Source organism: Vicia villosa, unplaced genomic scaffold, assembly GCF_029867415.1.
Source record: "Vicia villosa cultivar HV-30 ecotype Madison, WI unplaced genomic scaffold, Vvil1.0 ctg.000715F_1_1, whole genome shotgun sequence".
NCBI classification, from domain to species: domain Eukaryota; kingdom Viridiplantae; phylum Streptophyta; class Magnoliopsida; order Fabales; family Fabaceae; genus Vicia; species Vicia villosa.
Window position 1 is genome coordinate 414,276 of NW_026705323.1, and position 26,942 is coordinate 441,217.

At 35.1% G+C, this 26,942-nt stretch overlaps 1 long non-coding RNA gene across 1 annotated transcript; it reads left to right on the forward strand.

The window, feature by feature from the left end:
• The first annotated feature begins 14,265 nt into the window (after positions 1-14,265).
• Positions 14,266-14,800, forward strand: LOC131630684 (uncharacterized). Its single transcript, XR_009292403.1, has 3 exons — positions 14,266-14,330; positions 14,443-14,508; positions 14,619-14,800. It is a non-coding gene; the product is annotated as an uncharacterized LOC131630684 (long non-coding RNA).
• Positions 14,801-26,942: the final 12,142 nt, after the last annotated feature.

Here is a 26,942-nt window from a genome sequence, read left to right on the forward strand (position 1 = left end):
TGCATGCGATGTATGATGCAGTAAGCCTCTCAAAATAAATGAGAGCGATGTATGTATGTGCATTATGTATGGATGAAGTATGTTAGTTGGATGATGCATGATGTTAGTTGAAGTTAGTAACTTTGGAAAAGAAAAATATAACCTTGCTTGAAATTTTGAAGAAGATCACTGCCGAGGGACTAACGTGATAAACCCAATCGAAGAATTGTTTGAGAAGCCTTGTGATCAGGGAAAATAAATCCCTATTCGTTGCCGGAGATGATATTAATTAGTGAGAAGATTTGAAGGAGATCACTGCCAAGGGACTAACGTGATGGACCCCATTGAAGAAACCCTTTGTGAAACCCTTTGTAAAACCCCTTTGTTTTTCCAAAGTAGATCACTGCCGAGGGACTAACGTGATAAACCCCATTGAAGAAACCCTTTGTAAAACCCTTTGATCACTGCCGAGGGACTAACATGATGGGTAAACGTAACTATCAACAGCGACGACTCGCAGTTTGTTGTGTAGAAGATAGTTAACTTGCTATAGCGCTAGCAAGCTTTCGTAGTTTGTGGACCCCAGAGGATCACTTGCTATGGCTCTAGCAAGCTCACCTGCACCGATAGGATCATTTGTCATTGTTCTGACAAATTCACCTGCACCATTAGGATCATTTGCCCTGGTTCGGACAAATTTCACCTGCACCATTAGGATCATTTGCCCTGGTTCGGACGAGTTCACCTGCACCAATAGGATTACTTGTCATAGTTTTGACAAGCTCACCTGCACCAATAGGAGTCATTTGCCCTGGTTCGGACAAATTTACCTGCACCAATAGGATCCCTTGCCCTGGTTCGGACAAGTTCACCTGCACCAATAGGAGTCACTTGCCCTGGTTCGGACAAATTTCACCTGCACCATTTGGATCATTTGCCCTAGTTCGGACAAATTTCCTCTACACCATTAGGGATTACTTGTCATAGTTTTGACAAGCTCACCTGCACCATTAGGAGTCACTTGCCCTGGTTCGGACAAGCTTACCTGCACCATTAGGGATTATTTGCTATAGTTCTAACAAACTTACCTGTATCGAAGGGATTACCTGCCATGGTTCTGACAAGCGTACCTGCATAAGATGAGCCATTTGCTATAGTTCTAGCAAACTTACCTGCATGAAAAAGATTTACTTGCTATAGTGCTAGCAAGTTTATCCATGTAAAATCCTTGACGGTATCTTGTAAATGTATGAAGATGATTCTCGCGACTCGAGGGTCGGCAAGGAAATGATATGTTTAGACACTCATGACTCGAGGGTCGGAATACACACCTATCACAACACGAGGGTTGGATACTCACGACACGTGGGTCGGAAAATAAACCAGTCACAACACGAGGGTTGGACACTCACGACTCGAGGGTCGGAACATATACCTAACACAAGGGTTGGAAACTGGGCTTTTGTAGTATGTGAATGCACTAGATGATATGCATATGCTAATGCCTATGTATGTATGCTGACGCTGATGTTAATCCCAAGATTGAACCCGTTTAACTTCTTTACTCCATGCTTGCACCTATACCATGACTATGCTTATGCTGGCTTGGTAATGTATGTGGGTAATGCTTATGCTCAAGCGTATGTTGATTGATGTAATGAGTGGAACGAAATAATGTCTTCTATAAGACTTCCTGAAAAGGTTTTTAGCAAGGATATGAGAATTTGTCTTAAAGAAGACTACCTGAAAAGATTTTTAGAAATGATAGCAATTTGTCTTAGAGAAGACCACCTGTAAAGGCTGAGAGATGTCTTAATAGACCACCTGAAAAGGTTCGTAGAATGTCTTAAAGAAGACCACCTGAAGAGGTTCCTGAAAAGGATGACAAACTGTCTTAAAGATGGCTACCTAAAAAGGTACTTAGAAAAAGAATGTCCTGAAGAAGACTACCTAAAAAGGTTCTTGGAAAAAACGATGACTCTCTTAGAGAAGGCTACCTAGAAAGGTTCTTAGAAAAATAATGTCTTAAAGAAGACTACCTGAAAAGGTTCCTAGAAAGGATCGTAGGATTTGTCTTAAAGAAGACTACCTGAAAAGGTTTGGTGTAATGTATCAACCAATGTATGTAATGCGTGATTTATATGTGTTTGCATGATACTCTGATGATAGGTTGTTGATAACCAAAGCGTATATAGCTCGCTGGAGTTGCAGGTTTGTTGGATAAGATGGGGTGTGATGCTAGCGCGATTCCCCGATACCTGTTTTTGAAGATCGTAGTTAGGAGAAAGATTTGTAAAGTGTGGGAACACCTTTTTATTTTGTTGTGCGCCTTGCCCCAGTTTGACTTTTTGAAACACTCCACGCCTTTAGCCACGCCTTTAACCCTTTTAAGGTTTTCTTTATGGATTTGATATCCAATGCCCCAATGCTTAGTGGGAAAAGATACCTATGATCTCCAAGTTATGAGGGAAGTGCCCCGGGAAATAACTTCGTCATATGCTTCGATGTTTATATTGAAGGGTATGCTCCTGATCCCCAGGTTATGGAAGATTATCCATAGTGTTCTATCCTTTTGAATTCCTCCCATGTTTGACATGCCCCTGTTTATCATTGCTTCTAGGTGTGCCCCGAGTCGATTGAACCTTAGGAAGAGTGCCCCTAGTGAATAGGATGTTTGATTGCATGCCCCTGTGATCTTTGAAATTTTGCCCCTGTTTAGGAGAACCCTCTAGATGTGGTTCCCCCTACTCCAGGGTCTTTATTAGAAATGATCACCTTTGATTAAACCAATTTCGAGATTTCCTCGATGCTAAGTGTATATTCGTAGACGGCGTTGTACCCTTTTGAGAAGTAAATCCAATGCGATGCGTATGCAAGTTTTGAAATCGAAGTCCGTTATGAATTAGGACGGGATGATTTAGAAATGAACGTTTGATGAAACGTAATGGTTAGAAATAGTTTTAACAAACTTTAGGAGTCAGTAATAACAGAATCCTGCTTAATATGCTTTCGTAGTTAACCTTGCCTCAATTAGGACTTTTGAATGTTGTAATTTGGCCTGGTTCACGGTTTTAAGAAACAATGGATACAAGGCTCAAAATTTGTTTAACCCACCCCTTTCTCCTTGATATTCTCCAAATCTTAAAAATTCGCCTAATCCAATGGATGTGCTTTGTTTGTAAGAGAATCGCTTCAGTTTTGATGTTGAGCAGAAGCCTTAGTAGGGATCCAAGCATTGATGAAAAATGTTGCAAAGATCCAAGCATTGATGTGAAGTTTTGATGATTTAGCAGTCACAAGATCATCCTTCGTATGTCGCCTTTGTTTTGTTTTTATCCCTTATTTTGCATGAACCAATTCTTTTGGATTTGATTCATCGGGATGCCCTAATTTTTGCCTAAGTCGTTTTTTTTTTACTTAGCGGGCGCTTTTCCTTCTTTTTCTTTTGAATGCTCCTTTTGAGATTTGATCCTTGGATTTTGAATATTGTGACTGCCATGTTGACTTTGATACTTCCTCGATCTTGAAAGATGTATTGAGGAAGAAGATTGTTGTGAATGTTATCTCCATTGCTTCCTCAATCTTGGATGAATGCGAGGAAGAAGATATGCTCGAACCTTTGCTTCATTGATTGATTCTCTTTACAACCAAAGTACACCGTTGAATTAATTGAAATCTATCCTGCCCCCGGTTAAAATCAAGGTTTTTTTGAAAAGTATAAACAAACTCCAACTCCTGGCTCGAGGGGGTAGCGAGGGATTAACATTCTTATTTCTCCACTATTTGGGAATTGAAACAATGCCTGTACATCCTCGGCTCGGTCTTACCTCGAAAGCATATGTTTAGCTGGACTTAGTTATTTGTATTCATCATTCTCCCTTAAGTTTGTTAATAATCCTAAAAATAGAAGTGTGCGACTGGAAAGTCGAAGTAGTGAGTGAATGAATTGACTCCAAAACCTGCATGGTCATCCCATTAGAATTGCTAATCCGAAGGTACAACTTTTATCCTAAGAAACACTTAGCGATCGTAGGGGTTGAAATTCTGAGCATGGTAAACACCTATTGATCCTAGGGACAACCTCCTTTGTAGATCCATTGACCTTGTTTTACTCCTTAATTAATGAACTTGTAGAAGTGAGGATAATCTCGAATTCTCCTTGGACATGTCAAACCTGTTGGGAATAAATCGTTAGCGGTGGGTTTTCGTCGTATCGGAACTTCATGAGTTTCCTTTGACTGAACCTCTTTTGCTTTTCTTAAGGATAGTATCACCTATGACCCTTTTTCCCCTTGGTGTGGGGTTGACATATGTCGCATTCACTCCATCGTAGTCATGCATCTTTGTTCAGGGTATTGCCCTAGTTGGACTGACCCTTGCCCCTAGGTTATCATAGAGCGTCCATGTAAGTTTGATATGTTCTAAGATGAACCCCTTTATGACTAGATACCCCTTGAGTGCATCTATGAGGGAACTCTTTTGTTGAACTAATCCTTGCTCGATGATACCCTTTGTTGCATTCACAATCCTGTTACGACAAGGCGTGGGCATGTGGCTGGCATGGTGAAAGGCGTCCTCTTTTCCTTAAGATCATTCTTAATTGTTTATCCTCCTTCTTTCTCCTCTTTAGTTTTTCTCCACGAGTCTCGGGAAATCGGCTAGCACGGTAAGTGTGGGTGCGGGCGAAGATATGAATGCAAATGTAAATGTCAATGTAAATGTATGGATGCATGAAAATGCAAATGCATGTGTACGCACAAGACTCCTTGTATTATAACTCCTTGCATGCAATGCAGACGTGTGACGTGTAATCCTAGGGATAGCCTTAGAGGCGACATTAGACCGTATTGAAATTCTTGCGAGATAGACGTTATGACATGCCAATGGAAACCCCTTAGATTCGGGAGTATGTAGAAGGTAGCGGCTGGTGACCGTTCAAGACAGTTACCGAGTTTCATGGCCATCGAGAGGCCAATCAACGTGTACAAATGAAGTTGTCCTTGGTGGGGAGGTTCTCTGTGCGGAACACAACCTATATAAGGACGATATCGGATGAAATGAAATCCCTACGGGCTAGGGATGAAGGACGTAGAGATGGGAATCCAAACCCTACAAGTTAGAGGGTGCGCAGAAACAAGCATGGAGTGACCGTTCAGGACAGTCACTAGATCTCATAGCCATCGAGAGGCCAATCGAACGCATGCTAATGAAGTTGTCCATCAGGGAAGGACGCGTCGTTGTGAAACACATGGATGTAAAAGAAAATCCCTATAGGCTAGGGAGTACATAGGAGTAAGCACGGGGTGACCGTTCGAGACAGTCACTAAGTCGCATGGCCATCGAGAGGCCAATCGACGTATGCTAACGAAGATGTCCTTTGTGGGAAGGACACGTTTTTGGAGTTAGAATCCCTATAGGCTAGGGAATGCGTAGATGTAGGCACGAGGTGACATATCAAGACAGTCACTAGATCGCATGGCCATCGAGAGGCCAATCGACGTGCGTTAATGAGGATGTCCTTCGTACGAAGGATGCGATTTTAGAAATAGAGTCCCTACAGGCTAGGGACTGCGTAGACGCAAGCACGGGGTGACTGTTCATGACAGTCACTAAGTCTCATGGCCATCGAGAGGCCAATCAACGTGCATAAGTGGAAGTGTCCTTCGTTGGAAGGATATGGTCTTAGAAATGGGGTCCCTGCAGGCCAGGGGACGCGTAGGAATACCTGCAAAAATAAAAATGCAAGGCATTCGCAGTATATAAATTGCAATATATAATAAGCACGTAAGCACATAAGCCCTAAGTTCATATGTTCTAGAAGGTCTCATGGGGTCGTTCGTAGCCGCCGAGACTTTTTGTCTCTTTGGATTTTAGAACAACTCATTTATCCATGAGGTTCGAGTTTTAGGGGTAGGTTCCCAGAGAGATCAGCCAAATACCAAGTCCAGCCCTCAACAAGGTCAAGCCTCGTATCAGACCTTTCCGGATATTTAACCCACTCTGAGTGGAATTATAATAAGACTCGTAGGCGATGTATTTCCCCTCTGGTCTTAAATATAATTCCCATGCTTAGGTTTGACAACAATTTATATATCCCCAAAATTTATAGTAAAACAAGTAATCATTTAAATAAACATTTATTTAAATTACTATAAATATTTACTGTAAATAAAAACCGTAAATAATAAAAATAAAATTTAAATATTTATAAGAACCTGATCCCCAAATCCTGCCATTTGCATCTCCAAAATTGCAGTACAACAACAAATATTAAAGTAAACGAATATTCATTTAAATTATGATAATTACTGTAAATGGAAGTTGTAAATAAATAAATAAATAAATATAATTTAAATGTTTATATTAAAACCATAAACCCTAAAATGGCGAATTAGCCAACCCTAAAAATTTCGCCAAAAACCTACACCGTTTGTCAAAAACCTAAACCCTGCCAAAACCTATAGGAGTCTAATAATTCACCATGAAGTGTATCCCCAGCAGAGTCGCCAGCTGTGGCAACCTGCCCTAAAAATAAAGCCTTAGAGTCGCCACCTATTCTGAAGGGCGAATAGGAAACCCTACGCAGTATAAAGATCTGGGTAAGTTATTATAATCAGGTCGAGGGAAGGTGTTAGGCACCCTCAACCCTTTCCTATTGGCTTTGAATCTAAGGGTCAAGTTTTATGGCTAAAATTTAAGGTTAATAGCTAAGGAATTGAATAGGGGAAAAATTGAGATTTTAGGGAGGGGGACTCGCCTTGGTTATCCAAGTGCCTACGTATCTCCTTAGGGAGAATCAGAGTCAACGTAGTTCAGGCACAAGGTTGTACGCCTTAGAATTGATTATGGAGGTGCTTGAAGGCTTTTTGAATGGCCTATCGTAGTTTTTGAAATGCGAAGTTCGAAGGTATTTTGAATTACCTTATCGTAGTTTGAACATCGCAGTTTTGAAGAGATGAAAATCTGTAGTGTCGTGGTTTAGTGTATTTTGACGGTTTTGGGCGTACAACCCTGATTTGATATGGCACCGTTAGATGCGATGACCAATAGATTTGGTCAGTATAGCTAACGGATTAAGGGGCATTGCTGGTTACTCAGATCGATAGATTGATCGTCGCGGGCAGCAAATTAAATGTGTTTTGGATTTTATGTATTTTTTATCTCTCGTCTAAAGCGACTACTAGATTTAGTCGGGTCGAGGAGAGAATTAGTAAGGGTTATTGTTTTGCCAAATGACAGTGGGATCGGGCAAACCCTAATGGATGAATAAACCTTTCTAGGGTTTTTGTGATTTTTATAGTTAAAATTAATTAAATTAAATAAATCAATTAAGTCGAATAATCGACATAATCGAATAATCGGGGAAAATGTTATATTCCTAACCCTAATCCTAATTCGATTATATAATTCTAATTTACAAAATTAAATTATATTAATCCTAAATTAAATTATTTAAACCTAAATCCTAATAATTAAATAATAAAACAAAATAATATATACAATAAAACCTGGCAGTGATCCTATATGGTGAAGCCTTGAGTGTCCATGGTAAGGCTTCATGTTGTGGCGCGCTGGATCTGAAATTGGAGAGATCTGAGGGCTGAGATTTAGAAGCGCATCATGGTCATACACGAGCCTGTGGTATTGGATCCGTAAATGAACAAGCTGTTAAAAAGACTTGTCTATGGGGAGGATCGAACCATAGACCCTTCACTCACCAGTAAGCCCTTTACCAATCATGCTGCAAACGTTAGTTGACATTATATGGATTCTTAATCAACTAATATGAAAACAAATATTAAATGGCAATTTCAAACGTGGTCAAACATGGGCCCCACGCGTCATTGGATGGACGAACCAAAAGCAGAGAGAGGAAGTTGGTTTCGCTGACCACCCAACCAGAATGCACAAACCTGCCACGCAAGCGCTGACCCCCCTGTAAACGTCAAACCGTCGCCGGCGGTGGCTGCCACCATCGTCTCCGATCGCCTCCTCCTCCAAAAACCTGAGAATCGAACCAAACAGAAAAAAATACCATCCAGACTTACTAAATGCCAGGCTACGAATCTAATGGTGATATCAGCTTTAACTGAAAACGCCTGGAAATATGCGTACGAAGCAGAAGACGCTTCTTGCCCTAACAATGGCAAGTAGCGGTCTGAACCCTTAAACTCCCACGTGATGCATCTGAACTGACTCAGGTACCTCCATGAACGAAACCTTGCGCAGAAAACAAAGTTTTAACGTGAGAATTAAACGATTCAGATTTTTGAATTACTCACCTCCGGCGAGAACGAATTGCAAGGTTCTGGGTGGAGGAAAGCGTGAGTAACTATTGCCTTTGGTCCCTGCAACTATCAGGAGCGTGAAGAAGTCTTTAGAAACTCTTGAGAGAGTTTGTAATACCGAATTCGATTATGCCACTTTTCTTGATATTTTGGAGTGCCAAAAAACCCTAAGTCATCCGGCTGCCCTCCTCCCCTATAGCATGAACGAGTTTGGTATATATATGGGCCTCCATTAGGTTGAAATTTGTGTACAAATATGCTGTGTTTAATGTGAACAAATATTTGATTTTAAATCTTTCCAAACTTGCATCTAAAGCTTCTACTTTTGCATCAATCTTATCCCAATCAAATATTTTGATTCTGATCTTTATTAATGAATACCTTGGGTATAAAGATGCTGAATAATAAGCCTTGCACTTGTTGATTTAATTTTACATTTTATTTGAATTAAATTGAATTAATCCAAAATAATTAAAATAAAATAAAAGAGGACGTGACATTGGGCTTTAGAGGTTCTTGGATACTTTAGAAATAAGTTTGAATCAAAGAAATATAGGCCCATGAGTTAAAAAATGCAATTTCCATCACTTAGGGTTTCAAGCTTTTCTCAAATATCAACCAACTTCTACCAAACATATCTCTCTCAATTTTTATCGCATGGAAGCATTCTAGGACTTTTTTTGGAAAGCTTAAAGAGTCCTCTAAGTGGCCCTTTTGGTTTCATCTAAATTGAACCTTCCATGCTCAAGTTATGAGCTTTGCCCCAAAATGTATATTTTATTGAATTTTTGGAGGACCTGTAATCTTCTGCACCATATCTGCCAAATGAAGCATTTCTAGCCTTGGCATGTGAGAGACAAAATTGTAGAGGATTCAATTTCCTTCAACATAGGCTTTGAGTGAGAAATTTCTGATGCTCCATGTGAAAGTTATGATCGGTCAAAGTTGAGTTGACTTTTTCCTATAAAAACCCTAATTTGAACCATTTGAATTTGTTCATTTCTGAGTTTTTATTGATGAATCATGATCAACCTTCGATCCAATGATGGATATAACCTCACATACTTGATGTTGACCAAAAATCTTGAAGTTTGACTGTACTTTGACTATAGTTGACTTTTAGGTCAACATAGTCGATTATTGGTCATCTGAGCATTTGAATGGGAAATCCTTGGGATTGAAGATTGATAATTGACATGGAGATACTCTGAGACATATGAGATACCTTAAGATATATTCGAGGCCCTGAATATTCACAATCCTTTGATAAAATGGAAACCCTAGCTTTGAGACCCTCGATTAGGAGAAAGTGACTTTAATGGTCCTTTGAACCTAGAGCCATTGAATATGAATAGAGGAGGGCAAATTTTGGGGTATGACAGGGGAGTATAGGCCTATAACACTCGTGAGTTCTCTTTACAAGATTGTTGCAAAACTCTTGACAAACAGGCTGATCAAAATAATTGAAAAACTCATATCAAAGTCTTAAACAACATTTATATCGGGGAGGCAGATTCAAGACAGAATCGTGGTGATAAATGAAATTGTTGATTTTGCCAAAAGAGAAAGGAAGGAATGTTTAATTCTTAAGGTCAATTTCGAGAAGGCGTATGACAATGTTAACTGGGGCTTTCTGAAATATATACTCGGGAGATGCGGTGTCAGTTCAAGATGGTTGACTTGGATTAGTGCGTGTCTCAGAACCGGGTCTCTCTATGTGCTAGTAAACGGGAGTCTGACTTCAGACTTTGTAATGGATTAAGGGCTAAGGAAGGGGGACCCTTTGTCCCCGTTTCTTTACGCATTTGTAGCAGAAGGATTGACGAGACTAATACATAAAGCTGTGAAGAATGGAGATTTTAAAGGCTTCTAAATGAATGACGAAGTAGATGTCCAATTATTATAATTCGCGGACGATATAATTTTGGTAAGACAAGGGAATTTAAATAAATTTGTGGTGCATAAAGGCTGTGTTAAGAGGTTTCAAGTTAGTCTCGGGTCTACATATAAACCTTTCCAATAGTAGTCTAATGGGCATTCATATAGAGGAATCTTTTTTGCAAGTTGCATCTTGTTTCCTGCATTGTGAAAGAGGTAAACTTCCGTTCAATTGCGTGGAATCCGATTATCAAGAATCTCAATAGTATATTGGCATTGTGGAAGAGTAGATTTCTGTCAATAGGGGCTAGAATCACCCTGATAAATTTCGTTCTAAATTCAATTTGGATATATTATTTAGCTTTCTTAAAAATTCCAAAAGTAGTTTTGAAAAGTATGGTTAGAATACAAAGGGAGTTTTTTATGGTGCGGCAGACCGGATAAGCGTGGGATATCGTGGGTAAGCTGGGTTGAAGTGTGCAAGAGTAAGTCAAAGGGTGGAGTGGGTGTTAGAAGTTTACAAGATTTCAACGAGTCGCTTATGAACAAATGAAGATGACATTTTCTGAACGACAAAGAAGCCATATGGAGACCGGTGCTAGAATTCAGGTATATGAAGTTGGAACATATTGTGCTTAGTGGATGAGATATTAGTTCTTGTAAGAAAGCCTAACTTTGGCGGAGGGATTTTAAAGCCGTTGCAAATGACGATGTTGATGCAAGAGACTGTTATGGAAATGAGGGCGTTTCTTGATAACAATTGGCTTTGGCAGTTAAAGAAGAATTTGTATCTTTGTCCGAGACAAAGAGCGCGCAAGAAAAGGAGTTGCGCGAAATGGTGTTGAATGTTGGTCTTGAAGATGGCTAAAACAATGATAATTTCAAATGGTTTGCAAACGAGGAAGGCAAGTAGTTAGTCTGTGAAGGATACTTAGCATCAATAAAAAATATCAACGAGTTCTTGCCAAACATAGATCTTGAGGAGGCAATGGCAAGTGTTTGGAAGTCCAAGGTCCTGCCGAAGGTTTAGGTTTTTGGATGGAGATGTTTGAAGGATAAAGTAGCTACAAAGGATCAATTATTCAAAAGGGCGATTATTCCTAACGATAACGATATATTGTGCACAACTTGCTCAACATCGTGTGAATCGCTAGATCATTTGCTCTTCTCTTGCGCAAGTTCTAAAGTGATGTGGTCCAAGGTTTCGTCTTGGGTAGGTATTACGTTAGGTGCAACAGATGCGGTGGTGGAACATCTGTTTTGGTTCGAAAATGCGATGCGTGGAAAACTGCCCCAAATAGAAGATTACTCGTATGGATGTCAACTTGTTTGGTTCTGTGGAACACACGAAATGCTCTCGTTTTCATAAATGAACAGCACAATGCGGACGACATACCGGTTAGTGCGAAAACTGTTTCTTGGTTTTGGCATGTTATCGGGTTGAAATCCAATGGTTGTAAAAACTTCTATAATTGGTGTCAAAATCCAATAGATTTCCTAAATATGTCGTAGTCGAATTGTAATTGGGCGAATACCCCTTGTACTCTTTGTTAATGATGAATTCCATTGCCTATAAAAAAAACTGTTTTCCTTGAGAGGAACCAATCAACCTCTCGAATATTAATTCCAAGTATTAACAAACTTTAAATATCTAATCTTTTGTTAAATTTTTTTTAAAATAAACAATATAAGATGAGAATTAACTTTTTAATGGATTTCTTATTAAGAATCTTTAATTCAACTAACTCAAATCATACTAAAATGTGTGATAATTCTCTACTTAATTAAGCTTGTTGAGTACTTAAGAAAATATAAATAAATTATTTAATAATTACTTTATATCTACTCATATTTGAGAATCAAATGAGAACCTAAATGTATCTGACATATGAACATAAGGGAGCCTAACAATTAGAGAAAACTTGACACACTTCATAAATGATGTCTTTTTTACCATGACTTACAAGTTTCGTTTTATAAAGGAAAAACCCAATTAATTATGATGGATCAAAATATTTTCATTCAATTATAGTAATATACTATATACTATTTTTATACCTATATGATAACAAGTCATAATAATGGTAATTGAATTATTTATGGATGTCAACTTTATATGCACGAATGGAGTAAGAATTCTACACGATTATATGTTTTTAAACCACTACTATGAATGATTTTAACAACTAAGATGCCATATTTGTCATTGATGAATTTAGATATAAATCCGACCCCTTATGCTTCATCATAAAATTGAATTAGAACTTGAGCATCAATTATTTGTATGATACAATCAAGCGGGTTAAGAAGAAAGAATTATGGGCTGAATTGTTGAGACTTAAAGCTTTGTTTTCAATATAATTAATAGATCAAGTTAAACAAGGGGATGCAGAGCGCAATCAAACTCATTAGACATGGGAGTTATCTGTGAGTTCATTGAAAATATGGACTAAAATTGATCTTCCTGCGGTTGGCAATAGAAAGGGTTATTTTTCAAGTGAACTACTAAGTTAATTTTTAATTGTTTCCTCATGTGCCATGATATTATGAAAAGCAAGGAAATAGTTTTTAGTTAGAAGTTGATACAATGAAGTAGAGTCATTTTTAACTTTCTATCATGTTAACTTATAATTCCAAGTTTCTGATCATCCACGAACACGGTGGGGTGACCAATAGATAAAACATCCTAAACTCAATCAATGATGTGATCCTCATGCGAAGGGTCGCATGATGGTTCAAACTTATGATCAAATTAATGTAGGATAAATCTATTAACAATATATAAAATTTAAAGTATCTGGAATTTCCACGTATATCCTAACTATGTTTAACTTAAACTAATCTAATAATTAAGGGAAGCTTAGTCTTTTTGTTAAATACTGCATTATGGTTGATTCTAAGTTTGAATTTGCTGACATGACATCACTACAACAATACTGCTCGATTATTTTTTCCCACATTTAAATTTGCTTTTTTATTTTTATTTTTTCCACATTTCATGCATTGAGAATTACAAAATATCATGATTACAGATTCTAGCGTGATTTGTTTTGTATTTATGGATGTGTGCTGGAATGATAAACCCTAGCAGCCATATGCAACAACATCCAAGCAACAACACGGCACAACTTCCTACCACACTAACCTTTCAACTTCTCACGTCTCTCTTTTCCTTCTCCCTCTTTCTGTTTTTCCTCATTCACTCTCTTCATCCCTCCAGATTTCGTTTTCCTCCATCATTTTCCTTTTTCCACAGATTTTGTTTGTTCAGACTGTTTCCTCCATAGAAGAAATGATATGCTTGAAAAGAAGGGTCTCAAATCCCCTCCAGATTTCGTTTTCCCTATCATACTGCTTCTCATCATTATTCAGGTAATGTTATTTTTGTTGGTACAAAATGTATTGTTCGGTTTTGTGTTTGTATATTTTTTTCTTTCAAAAACATGCAAATGTTTCTTCAACCAACCAATGATTTATTGCTTCATGACCATGTTTTTATGGATATCAGTTTAATGGTTTTGTGGGTTGTGGATTTTTCAGTTCACGAAGAATAAGACATAGATCTGTTTATGGGTTGTGGTTTTGATTTCAAGTGAAGAAGAAATTAGAAATATGCTTGTGGGTTTCAAGTGAAGAAGAAGATGGAGATCTGCTTGTGGGTTGTGGATTCGATTTCAAGCCAAGAAAAAGTAAAATAATATACAAGTTATTGTTGATTGTGTTTCTTTTCAATGTTTTATTGTTTTTTAATTAAAAAAATTTCTTTGAAACAGGATCTACTGAAGTAAAAGGTTGATTTAAACTGGATGCGATCGTGAACTTCGGATTTCATTTGTGCTTATTTTCTTATTAGCTTAAAAGAATAAAAATTGATTTGCAATTATTTGATTTATGAAAAGGTTCATACTCAAAGTGTGGGTACTATAAAGAGAAAGAGGAACGGGGGACTAAGCCTTCCAAATGTAGAAGAAACATGAAGAAATAATACACACTGGTAGTTAGTTAAAAGTTTTTTATTTACATTTCTTTGATTTGCTTATACATATGAATTTAGCATTAAAAAGCCACCTTACTTGTACTTTGCTGTCAGATGCGAGCCAATGAAGGCAAAAAATGAAGCAGCTAAAGATATGCAAAAGGAATTGGAAGATTTTAAACAAAGATGTAAAAAAATTGAAATTGAAGGTTTGTGCTTGAATTTGATTCCCTCTTCTGTCGGTGTTTTTGCCTATCTTTTTATTTGGTTGTAATTTATCATACCATGTGTTGATGACTTTTTTTTGATCAATTTTTGTAGACATTGATTGAAGGTGAACTAGAAAATACCAAACTCTTTCAATATATAAGGAAACTTTACAAGAAGGTTCACTATTCGTGTAGATCCCTCAATAAGGAAGATTAGAATATTAGAGAATATTGTTGGGATGTATAGTTTTTTTTATGTGAAACTGATTTACTTTTTCAAAATTGCAGGAGGATAATTGCAGGAGGATATCCATTAAATGTTTTAAACGCATGGAATGGCACAAAGTTGGTTAATGATATTGGGATTGAGAAAATTAAAAGATAAATGTATAGTTTGCTTCTATATCCTTAGAACTGCATTATATGTTCTGAAATTTAATCAATCTGTGTATGAATCCATCTTAAGTTGATGGAACAAATAATTCTCGATTTTCTGAATTGTTGAGAAATACGAGGGATTTAAATCGATTTTGAAAGCGATGAAGATTTTGATGTTCAGTTTTTTTTCTTTCATTTAATGAGAGATTTTGCAAATATTTTGTTTCCTTTTACATTTAATTGAAAATGAAAATATAATCTATTTTTCTGATTTTATGGATATATTTGATTTTTTTGTTTTCATTGCTATTAAAATATCTTTTTAATTTTTCAATTGAAATTTAATTTTTCGTTGTTCAATGCAATTAATTTGAAGGGAGGTCATGTATAAAGTTTACTGTTGAATGCAATTAATTTGAAAGATTGAAAGGTCACAAGGGAGATAAAAAGTTTTTTAATTAATTTTTACAATTAATTTGAAAATTAAGTTAAAAGGTTGAGAAGATAAAAAGTTTTTTTTAATAAAGATATGGGACACCAGTTGTTTAGTTTGAAATTCAATTTTGTTTTTAGGTGTTTAATACTACTAATTTGTTTTTTATTATTAAATTTTTTTGAATAAAATTTAGATTTTTTACTTGAAATAAAAAATATTTTTTAATTATTTAGTTTTTCAGGAAAAAGTTAATAAAAAAACAAAATCAATAGAGATATTTGTAATTTTTTTAAACTTATAAATTACTAAAATAAATAATTTTATAAATTCAAATATTAATACAATTTTTTTAGCATGAATTAGTTAAAATATTTTTAACATGAAAAGTTGTTTTAAATGCATACACGGCAATGTAATTTTTTAAGCTTTAAATTCAATTTTTTGATTTCCTTAAATATTTTAGGTAATTAAATGATAATTACAATAATGTCAAATTATCATTTAACCTATACTTTATGAAATTTAATTATTTAGTGAAATCATTATTATTGAAATACAAATTATCATTCTAAAAAATATAAGAATAAAAATTATTTTATAATTAGTTAGTTCCTTATTTAAAATAAAATATATTTTAAAATTATTTAAATTTTTATAGAAATGGTAATAAAATAAAATAAAATCAATTGAAATTTAGTAATTATTTTAGACTTATGAAATAACTAAAATATGTAAGAATTTTTACAAATTAACTTTATAATTGTTATCATGATAAAAAATGTTAAATAGTATTCATAAAAATTTAATGATAAATGTTAATCATAAAACTTTAATGATAATAGGTAGAAACTTATGAGACACATATTTACCACTATTGAATAAATAAATTTAAGATGATACGATAAATATTTATTTTCACAATTATTTTTAGAAACATAAATAACTTACAAATATGTTTATAAACGGTAAAAATTCAACTATTTATTCAATTATTTTTAACAAGAATAAGTTAAAACTATATTTATAAATAGTCACACGAGTTCAAATCACTTACGAGAAAAATTGCATGTGTTGATATAATTGCAGGAGAAACAAAAATAAGTTAGAATAACTTTTATAAATAAGAATAAGTTACAAATATTTGTATAAACGAAAAAAAAAATTCAACTATTGATGCATTTGTTTTTAACATGAATAAGTTAAAATATTTTTTATAAATTGTCATAGTTTCAAGACACTTATAAACGAGAACAAATCTAAATATTGATATAATTACTCTTACAAACGAAAGTAAGTTACAATAATTTTTATAAACTCATGATTATATATTATAAGTATACGTATGTTAACCAAATGAATGCATGAAATGAATTAACGGGTATATGTGACCGCATCTATGAGATAGCAGTATGTTAACCAAATGAATGCATGAAATGAATTAACGGGTATATGTGACCGCATCTATGAGATAGCAGTTGCAGACTGTTCATTTTAATGTCCATCTGTTAAATCTTTCTTTTGCTACTGTTTTATATAATTGAAGTTAGAGAATCAATTGTACGGTTTATTATATACTGATCAATGCTTAAAAGTTGGTGCATATTATTAACCTATATTTCGTAATTAATGAAGCTCATCTCGACTTTTTTGGTTAATATACTATTTACCTCAGATTTTAATACATTTTAATTGTTTGTTATTATGTTAATATTGACATAAGATAGAACTATACGAAACATTATTAGATCATGCGGTATGAAAACCATACGAGACCCGTGCGACAGCAAGGGTTTGTTACTAGCTTATAACTTCATACTCTTCCTTGGTCCAGTTGATTCACAAATTAAAATAATGTTGATACAGTTGATTTTATAAACCGGAATAAATTACAAATATTCGCATAAACGAGAATAGTCAACTATTGATACAATTGATGTAATAAACGGGAATAAGTTACAAATATTTTTATAAACAAAAATAGTCTATTGTTGATACAATTTATTGACATTTATTGAGCCACCATTTAAATTATTTTTTCAAATTTATATTATTCTTAGCCACCATTTAATTGAGTCATTCTAAATTACACTACAATCAATGTGAAAAATTGAGCCACTATTTAGTTGAGCCATTCTAAATTACACTACAAATAAATTGTCAAATTAAATAAATTAAATAAAGAAGAAATAATAAAATATTATTAAGAATAAAAACTTAGTAATCAATAAAAACGATTTGACTCTCTCTTTTCTTTCGTTTTCTCTTTCGATATTCTTAGATCTACTTTGTGATTTTTCTACTAATATCTACAATAATAAATGTTATTATTTAATATTATAATTTATTTCTTGACATTCTTATATATAAATTTTTATTTTTTTCGTACTGATATCTCCAATAATAAATATTATACTATTATTTAATAATGTAATTTTTTATTATCTATAATAAATTTATATTAAAGCAAAACTGAATGTATTATTAAAATTATTATTAAATATTATAATTTATTTTTTGACATTCTTATATCTAATTTTTTATTTTTTTCGTACTGATATCTACAATAATAAATATTATATTATTATTTAATAATGTAATTTTTTATTATCTATAATAAATTTATATTAAAGCAAAACTAAATGTATTATTAAAATTATTATTCTCCAATATTAGTCATAATTTCACAATAAATAAATGTATTCACAAATTAAAATAATGTTGATACAGTTGATTTTATAAACCAGAATAAATTACAAATATTTGCATAAATGGGAATAGTCAATTATTGATACAATTGATGATAAACGGGAATAAGTTACAAATATTTTTATAAACGAAAATAGCGTATTGTTGATACAATTTATTGACATTTATTGAGCCACCATTTAATTTATTTTTTCAAATTCAAATTATTCTGACATTTATTGAGCCACTATTTAATTGAGTCATTCTAAATTACACTACAATCAATGTAAAAATTTAGCCACTATTTAGTTGAGCCATTCTAAATTACACTACAAATAAATTGTCAAATTATATAAATTAAATAAAGATGAAATAATAAAAATATTATTAAGAATAAAAACTTAGTAATCAATAAAAACGATTTGACTCTCTCTTTTCTTTCGTTTTCTCTTTAGATATTCTTAGATCTACTTTGTGATTTTTCTACTAATATCTACAATAATAAATGTTAAATTATTATTTAATATTATAATTCATTTTTTGACATTCTTATATCTAATTTTTTATTTTTTTCGTACTGATATCTACAATAATAAATATTATACTATTATTTAATAATGTATTTTTTTATTATCTATAATAAATTTATATTAAAGCAAAACTGAATGTATTATTAAAATTAATATTTAATATTATAATTTATTTTTTGTCATTCTTATATCTAATTTTTTATTTTTTTTCGTAATGATATCTACAATAATAAATATTATATTATTATTTAATAATATAGTTTTTTATTATCTATAATAAATTTATATTAAAGCAAAACTGAATGTATTATTAAAATTATTACTCTCCAATATTAAATAATAATTTCTCAATAGATAAATGTATTCACAAATTAAAATAATGTTGATACAGTTGATTTTATAAACCGGAATAAATTACAAATATTTGCATAAACGGGAATAATCAACTATGGATACAATTGATGTAATAAACGGGAATAAGTTACAAATATTTTTATAAACAAAAATAGTCTATTGTTGATACAATTTTTTTTATAAACGAAAAAAGACTATTGTTGATACAATTATTTTTATAAACGAAAATAAATATCAAATAACTTTATAAACGGGAAAAGTCTACTATTAATACAATATATTTATAAACGTGAATAAGTTAAAAATATTTTTATAAATGCGAAAAAGTATATTGGTGATACAATTATTTTTATAAACGAAAACAAGTTACAAATATTTTAATAAACAAGTAAAATCTATTAATTATTTTTATAAAATTATTTTACCCAGCGTTGGATCAAATAAGTGTTTTATAAACGGGTTCTAAGTATTTTTATATTGGATCAAATAAGTATAGTGTTGTTATATTACTTTAATCAATGCATAAAGGTTGCTACATATTTTTTGTTTATATTTGTGATTATGTGAATGTTTATAACCCGTAAAACAAATTTAAAAACTGACAAATGACATATTGCGACGTGTAATTATTGTTTTAGTTAAAGAGCTAAAATTTGGATGTATTATTAGCTCTTAGATCGTTAACTATTATTTAACATACTATATGTTTAATTTTTATTCCGATAGTGTTACCCTAGGATTTCGACTTACTAAATAAATGGGCAACTAAGGCCCAAAATTGGCAATTGGGCCTCAATTTGGTGAGAAGGCCCTAAATTGGTAATTGGGCCTCAATTAAATAATTACATTGCCATTTGGGTCGAAGTGGTTCGACCAAATAACGCCTAGTAGTCGAAGCTGTTCGACTAGAATGATGATCAGAGGCTCCAGCGTTCGACCAAGCCAAAAGGATGCGAAGACTTAAGGATTTTTGGCTGCAGAAACTGAAGTGGAGGTCGAGAGGCAGTAGAAGTTAAGAGGCAGTTCCAGGCAGTTTTTCTGGCAGTTCTCATAGGACGCGTGGAAGTCTCACAATTGAAGATCTTGCATGTCGAAGACACGTGTTGACTGATAGCCAGTCGACCGATTAGTAGTAGTTATTTTATTTTTCTATTTAAGCAAGTTTTATAGGAATAGTTAGAGGTCCGCATTTTCTACATAAACACAAGTAAAACTCAAATCTCTGCGCAATGAGTAACGAGTGCAACCTTGGAATGTACGTATGTGTACCAGTTTAATTAAATGCAATCATTTTACATTACATGTTATCTTTCAGTGCACATTTACTGCCTTCTTTTTTATTGCTTTGATTTACTTTAAAGCCTTTAATTTCAGTGTTTACTTTTACGTTAAAGTCACTATTTTACATTTAATACAAATCAGATACACATAACATAACAAAATAAAGCAATCAGTCCTGGAGTATTCTAGTTGACTCCGCAAAGTAACCTTTAAAAAGGAAACTAGCGCTTGTTTACCATTTTTCTGGGTAAACAAATTGGCACGCCCAGTGGGACCCGTCGATTGTTCTTTATATTTTCTTTAGTTATGAATGATATTAAGAAGTGGTCGGAAATTAACTAACATGGCTGAGGTTAATACAAATAATTCTGATCTTTCTGGAAATCAAGGAGGTGTTCTGAACACAGGAACACCACAAAATGCCGCAGATTCGTCCCCAGTTGGAACAACAAACACTGGTGGATCGACGGCAGCAATGATGGTATCATCACCAACGAATGTACGGTCACCGTTGAATCCATTACGACCGCCGTTTCATGGAATGATACCTCCACCAGGTTTTAACCCTCAGTTTGGAATGCCCACGTCTATGATGCAAGGTTTGCACACAAATCCTTCATTATATTCTGACAGCATGATGGCTACAAGCACATCATGTCTGGGGGGTCGACCCATAAGTATGGGATATAATCACCAGGTTTTGCCATCTTTAAGTACTACGTCAATGTTGTCAATTCGACAACAAATGGACGAAAGTAATCATGAAATGGTGAATGCCCTTACTCAACAAATGGGAACTGTTTTTACTCCCATGATAAATAACACGAATCAAAGTTATGAAATATTGGCGGGACAAATGGCCAAAATTGCAGATTTCTTTGGAGCGCCCCCACAACCAAACCTTTCGACTACTCAAGGGTCGAATGTGAGAGGGGTCGAACCTATAGGACAAGGAGATCAAATTGAGCAAGAGATCCCTAGAATAGTACAAAGGCATCAAGATGCTGACCAGGTTCTTAGGAACATCCAGCAAGATGTCAATGTTGGACACAATAATATTTCTAATGTAGTCGAACAAATTTTAGTCCAAAATGGGATAAATGTAGGTTTGCATAGACCAAATTTCGTTTCCCCGTTGTCAGAATATGTAAGGCAAACAGAATTGCCTAGGGGGTGGAAAGTCCCAAAATTCACCAAATTTGCTGGTGAGACTGGCGAGTCGACAGTCGAACATATTGCTAGGTTCCAGACAGAGGCTGGAGAAATAGCAAACAATGAAAATTTAAAGATGAAATATTTTCCAAGTTCGTTAACGAAAAATGCATTTACCTGGTTCACGACCTTATCTCCCCAATCTTTGTTCTCATGGAACCAATTAGAACGATTGTTTCATGAACAATTTTATATGGGACAGTTGAAAATTAGCTTGAAAGAATTAGTAGGAGTTAGACGGAAGGGTACAGAACCAGTCGATGACTATCTAAACCGTTTTAGGTTACTGAAAGCTAGATGTTTTACACAAATTCCTGAACATGAGTTAGTCGAAATGGCTGCAGGTGGGTTAGATTATTCCATAAGGAAGAAATTAGACACCCAACATTTGAGAGACATGGCACAACTGGCAGATAGAGTACGCCAGGTCGAAAGGTTAAAGGCTGAAAAGGCTAGGGCTAATAAGTATCATAAGAAAGAGAAAATAACTTATGTTACTACAGGTGAGTTCGACTCTAATAGCGACGATGAATACGAAGAGGGAGAGGTTAACGTGGCTGAATTAAAGCCAGAACCACCTTATATTTGTAAATTGCTTAGGCCTTCAAAAGAGAAAAATCTGGTTGAAAGTAAAAATGAGAAATTCTCTAGTAAAACGTATTCATTTGATATAACGAAATGTGATGAAATATTTAATTTGTTGGTTTCTGATGGGCAAATCATAGTACCCCCGGGACTTAAAAATCCTCCTCTTGAACAAAAGAAAAAAAGAGGATTTTGTAAATTTCATAATTTCTTGGGTCATAAAACTTCTCAATGTGTCCTTTTCAGGGATTTAGTTCAAAAAGCTTTGAAAGAAGGAAGGTTACAGTTTGGAGAAAAGCCAAAGTCATCAATGCAAGTTGATACTGATCCTTTGCAAGTCGAAGAGGCTCACTATACTGAGCTTGCTGATGTGATGATGGTCGAGACTACTGATGGTTTCGTTAGAAAGCAAAACGGAGCTACTGATGGCAAAGTTTTGAACATGGTTTATCCTGAACCAAAAGAGAGTCTTTTGAAATTCCTCGAGAGATGCCACAATAACAACTCTCAAGTTGGATTATGCCCAAGATGTGATGCTGTTTTTAATGTTGATGCTGCAAACAAAGTGAGGTTCGACCCTCGTCGAGGCAAGAATCGTCAATTCATGTATACAGGAGAAAACAGTGGTCGAAGAGCTGGAGAATACAGGAAGATGTTTGAAAAACCAAGGACTTTCCGTCCCAAGACGGATGTCCCTGAAGACAAATGGGTGAAACCCATTAACTTCAGAGGTAAACGTCCAGAATGGCAGATTCAAGGCGATGGAACCAATGCTGAAGGTTCTTGGACTGATAGCGGATCTAAAAGAAAAGATTACATATCTCCAAACTACAAAGGAAAGAACCCCATGACTCGAACGCAATGGAGGCGTTACCAAAGAAGCCACAAGAATGGACAAGAGGGTTCAAAAGTGGTGCAGGCAGGATTTTCTCACTATCAGGCAAAACCCTTTCATAGGAAGTTGACTGAGGAGCAGGCTAAAATAGCAAATGAAAGATTAGCTGCTGGGATGATCCTAGGAAAGAAATTGATCAAAGAATTGGTCGACGACGATGCTCCAATCCCAAATACAGAAAAAGAGCCTGAGTATTCTCCATTGTCAGACGAAGAAGTCGATGATAACTTTGACATAGAGTCAGATGAATTGCTAATCGACTGTGGGATTGTTTCTGTACTCCCGGCTGAGTTCGACAGAATCTCTGAGGTATTTGAAAATGAAGATGATTTTCTTCCTGACGAGAATGTGGAAGAAACACCTGTTTGTTACTACGTGATGGGAAAAGGAGTGGTAGAAGAGCAAAAGGCTGTGTTTGAGAGGCCAGGTCGAGGAATGATGTATCATTTGAAGCCTTTATTCATAAGGGCGAAAGTGGATGGTGTTCCAATAAACAAAGTGTTTGTCGATGGTGGGGCTGCTGTAAACTTAATGCCCTATTCTTCACTTCAGAAAGTGGGAAAGTCGGATAAGGACTTAAGACCCCATAATATGGTACTGTCAAATTATGAGGGCAAGACAAGTGGGATACTTGGAGTAATTCAAGTAAAACTAGCTGTTGGTTCGTCTGTCAGGTCAACCGTCTTCATGGTGATTGCATCGCAGGCAAATTTTAAACTGCTGTTGGGTCGAGAATGGATCCATGGTATTGGGGCAGTTCCTTCCACCTTACATCAGCGTGTGGCCATTTGGAGGTCAGATGGTATAGTGGAGAATATTGAAGCTGACCAAAGTTATTACAAAACTGAAAGTGGTCGCAAACACTTCGACCAGCATTTGGCAAATGTAGCTCCTTGCTACAAAGCAGAAGATGTATATCCTTCTGATGAAAGTGTGTCTAAGTAGCTGAACTTAGACCCAAATTATGGTTTCATTTGGAATAAAGAAGATCCTAATGAACCATTGAACCATGAAAGTCCTCTAGAGCAGAGGACGACAATCAAATACGATGACCACTGAGTCAGAATACCTGGCTCGAATAACGGCCTATTTGGCCGAGAACAAAGAAAAAGCGGCTTTAGAAGCCGAACTAGAGAAAAATATGACGATTGAGGCCATGATAGTAAAAAATGAAAACGAACAAGAAGTCGATCACCAAGTCGAACGACTCGACGGGATATACGATGACGAACCTTTAGGTTTCGAAATGGATCCATCAGGATCAGTAAAAAGGATGCAAGCTCAAGATCCTCTTGAGGAAATTGACTTAGGCGATGGAGTCATTAAAAGGCCTACTTATGTAAGTACAAGGCTTACAAGTGACCTAAAGACCAAGTTGACTCGACTTTTGAAAGAATACAAAGATTGTTTTGCATGGGATTACAATGAAATGCCTGGTTTGAGTCGACAGGTGGTGGAGCATCGGCTACCATTAAACCCAGGGAAGAAACCTATCAAGCAGCTTCCTAGAAGATTTGCGCCAGAGGTTATGGAAAAAATCAAAATAGAAATTGAAAGATTGCTGAAAAGCAAGTTTATTCGAACTGCGAGGTATGTCGAATGGTTAGCTAATATAGTGCCTGTCATAAAGAAAAATGGTAGCCTTCGTGTATGCATCGATTTCAGAGATTTAAATAAGGCTACTCCTAAAGATGAATATCCCATGCCAGTTGCTGAAATGTTAGTCGACTCTGCAGCCGGATTTGAATATCTCAGTTTATTGGATGGGTATTCAGGCTATAACCAAATTTTTATAGCTGACGAAGATGTACCTAAGACGGCGTTTCGATGCCCAGGTGCTTTAGGAACTTATGAATGGGTGGTGATGCCTTTTGGTTTAAAAAATGCTGGAGCTACATACCAACGAGCCATGAATTCCATGTTTCATGATTTTATTGACAAGTTTATGCAGGTTTATATTGATGATATCGTGATAAAATCTGACTCTGAAAATGGTCATTTAGACCATCTTCGACAATCTTTTGAACGTATGAGAAAATATGGACTCAAAATGAACCCTTTAAAATGTGCTTTTGGTGTACATGCAGGGGATTTCCTAGGCTTCGTGGTTCACAAGAAAGGCATTGAGATAAACCAAAATAAGACGAAAGCAATCTTGGAGCTAAAGGCGCCAGAAACAAAGAAAAAACTCCAGTCATTGTTGGGGAAGATTAATTTCTTGAGGAGATTCATCTCAAATCTAAGTGGCAAAACGAAGATATTTTCACCACTTGTGAAACTCAAGAACCAAGATCAATTCAAATGGGAACAAGAACATCAACAGGCATTCGACCAAATAAAAGCTTATTTAACTAAGCCTCCTATTTTGTTACCCCCCAATAGGACAAAAAGTATGAAGTTATACATAGCTGCATCAGGTTCGACAATTGGAAGTATGTTGGCCCAAGAAGATGATAATGGCGTCGAAAGAGCTATATATTATCTAAGTCGAACCTTAATAGATGCTGAGACTAGATATAATGATATTGAAAAATTATGCTTATGCTTGTATTTCTCATGTAACAAACTTAAGCAATATATAAAGCCTGTTGATGTGTATGTGTCTTCTCATTTTGATGTTATTAAACATATGTTGTCTAAACCAATTTTGCATAGTCGAATTGGTAAGTGGGCCTTAGCGCTAACTGAATTTTCCTTGACATATGTCCCTTTAAAAGCTATGAAAGGACAAGTTGTGGCTGATTTTATAGTCGACCATGGGCTAGTCGAATTGTCTGTAAATCAAGTCGAGCAGACTAACTGGAAATTGTTTTTTGATGGTTCTAGTCACAAAAATGGGTCAGGCATTGGAGTCCTAATTATTTCCCCTAAGGGACTTCCAACTAAGTTCCATTACAAAATGAAAGAAGTTTACTCTAATAATGAAGTCGAATATGAAGCCTTGATTACTGGTTTGAAAGCCCTAATAGATTTGGGGGCAACCCGGGTTGAGATTCGAGGTGATTCTGAACTAGTGATTCGACAAATCAAAAAAGAGTATAAGTGCATTAAAGAAAATCTAATAATGTATTATGCAATCGTGATACGCTTATTAGAAAGCTTCGACCATGTTGAGATCTTGCATGTACCAAGATCTAACAATTACATCGCCAATGAATTGGCACAAATTGCTTCTGAGTATAGAGTTTCTAAAGACAAGTTGGAAGATATGGTCGAGATCAAGAGTAAAGAAACTCATGAAGTATTAAATAAATTGGGTCAATTGTCGGCGTCAAAATTCGAGGGGGTAGATGATGATGTTGAAATTGAAAATTTGTATGCATTGGAAATTTTTGCCATCGACAATATGACTGATGCTGATTGGAGAAACCCATTGGTCCAATACCTAAATAATCCAGTCGGAGGAACTGATCGAAATATTAAATATAGAGCTCTAAACTATGTGATATTAGGAAATGATTTATACAAGAAAACAGCCGAGGGTGTATTGTTGAAATGCTTAAGTGAAGCTGAAGCATATTTGGCTGTGTCAGAAGTTCATAGTGGTGTTTGTGGAGCTCATCAATCAGGCCATAAGATGAAATGGTTGTTGTTTAGACAGGGTTTATATTAGCCAACAATGCTAAAAGACTGTATTGAATATGCAAGAGGATGCCAAGAGTGCCAGAAATTTTCGGGCATTCAACATGTTCCAGCCAGTGAATTGCATGCGATTATTAAACCTTGGCCTTTTAGAGGATGGGCTTTGGATTTAATAGGAGAGATTAAACCTGCATCTTCCAAGCAACAAAGATTCATCTTAGTAGGAATAGATTATTTTACTAAATGGATAGAGGCAATCCCACTAGTTAATGCTGATCAAGAAGCAGTGATTAGTTTCATACAGAAACACATTATCTACAGATATGGGATCCCAGAAACTATTACTACTGATCAAGGATCAATTTTTGTTGGTCAAAAAATGCAAGCTTTTGCAGCAGAAACAGGGTTTAAATTGCTAACATCTACTCCATATTATGCCCAAGCAAATGGTCAGGTCGAAGCTGCTAATAAAGTTATCATAATTTTAATAAAGAAGCATGTGGGAAAAAAGCCAAGAAATTGGCATCAAACGCTCGACCAAATCCTTTGGGCTTGTCGAACGTCACCAAAGGAAGCAATAAAAACTACCCCATTTCGTTTGACTTTTGGGCATGATGTTGTATTGCCTGCAGAGATTCATCTACAGTCGACAAGAATTCAACGACAAAATAGTC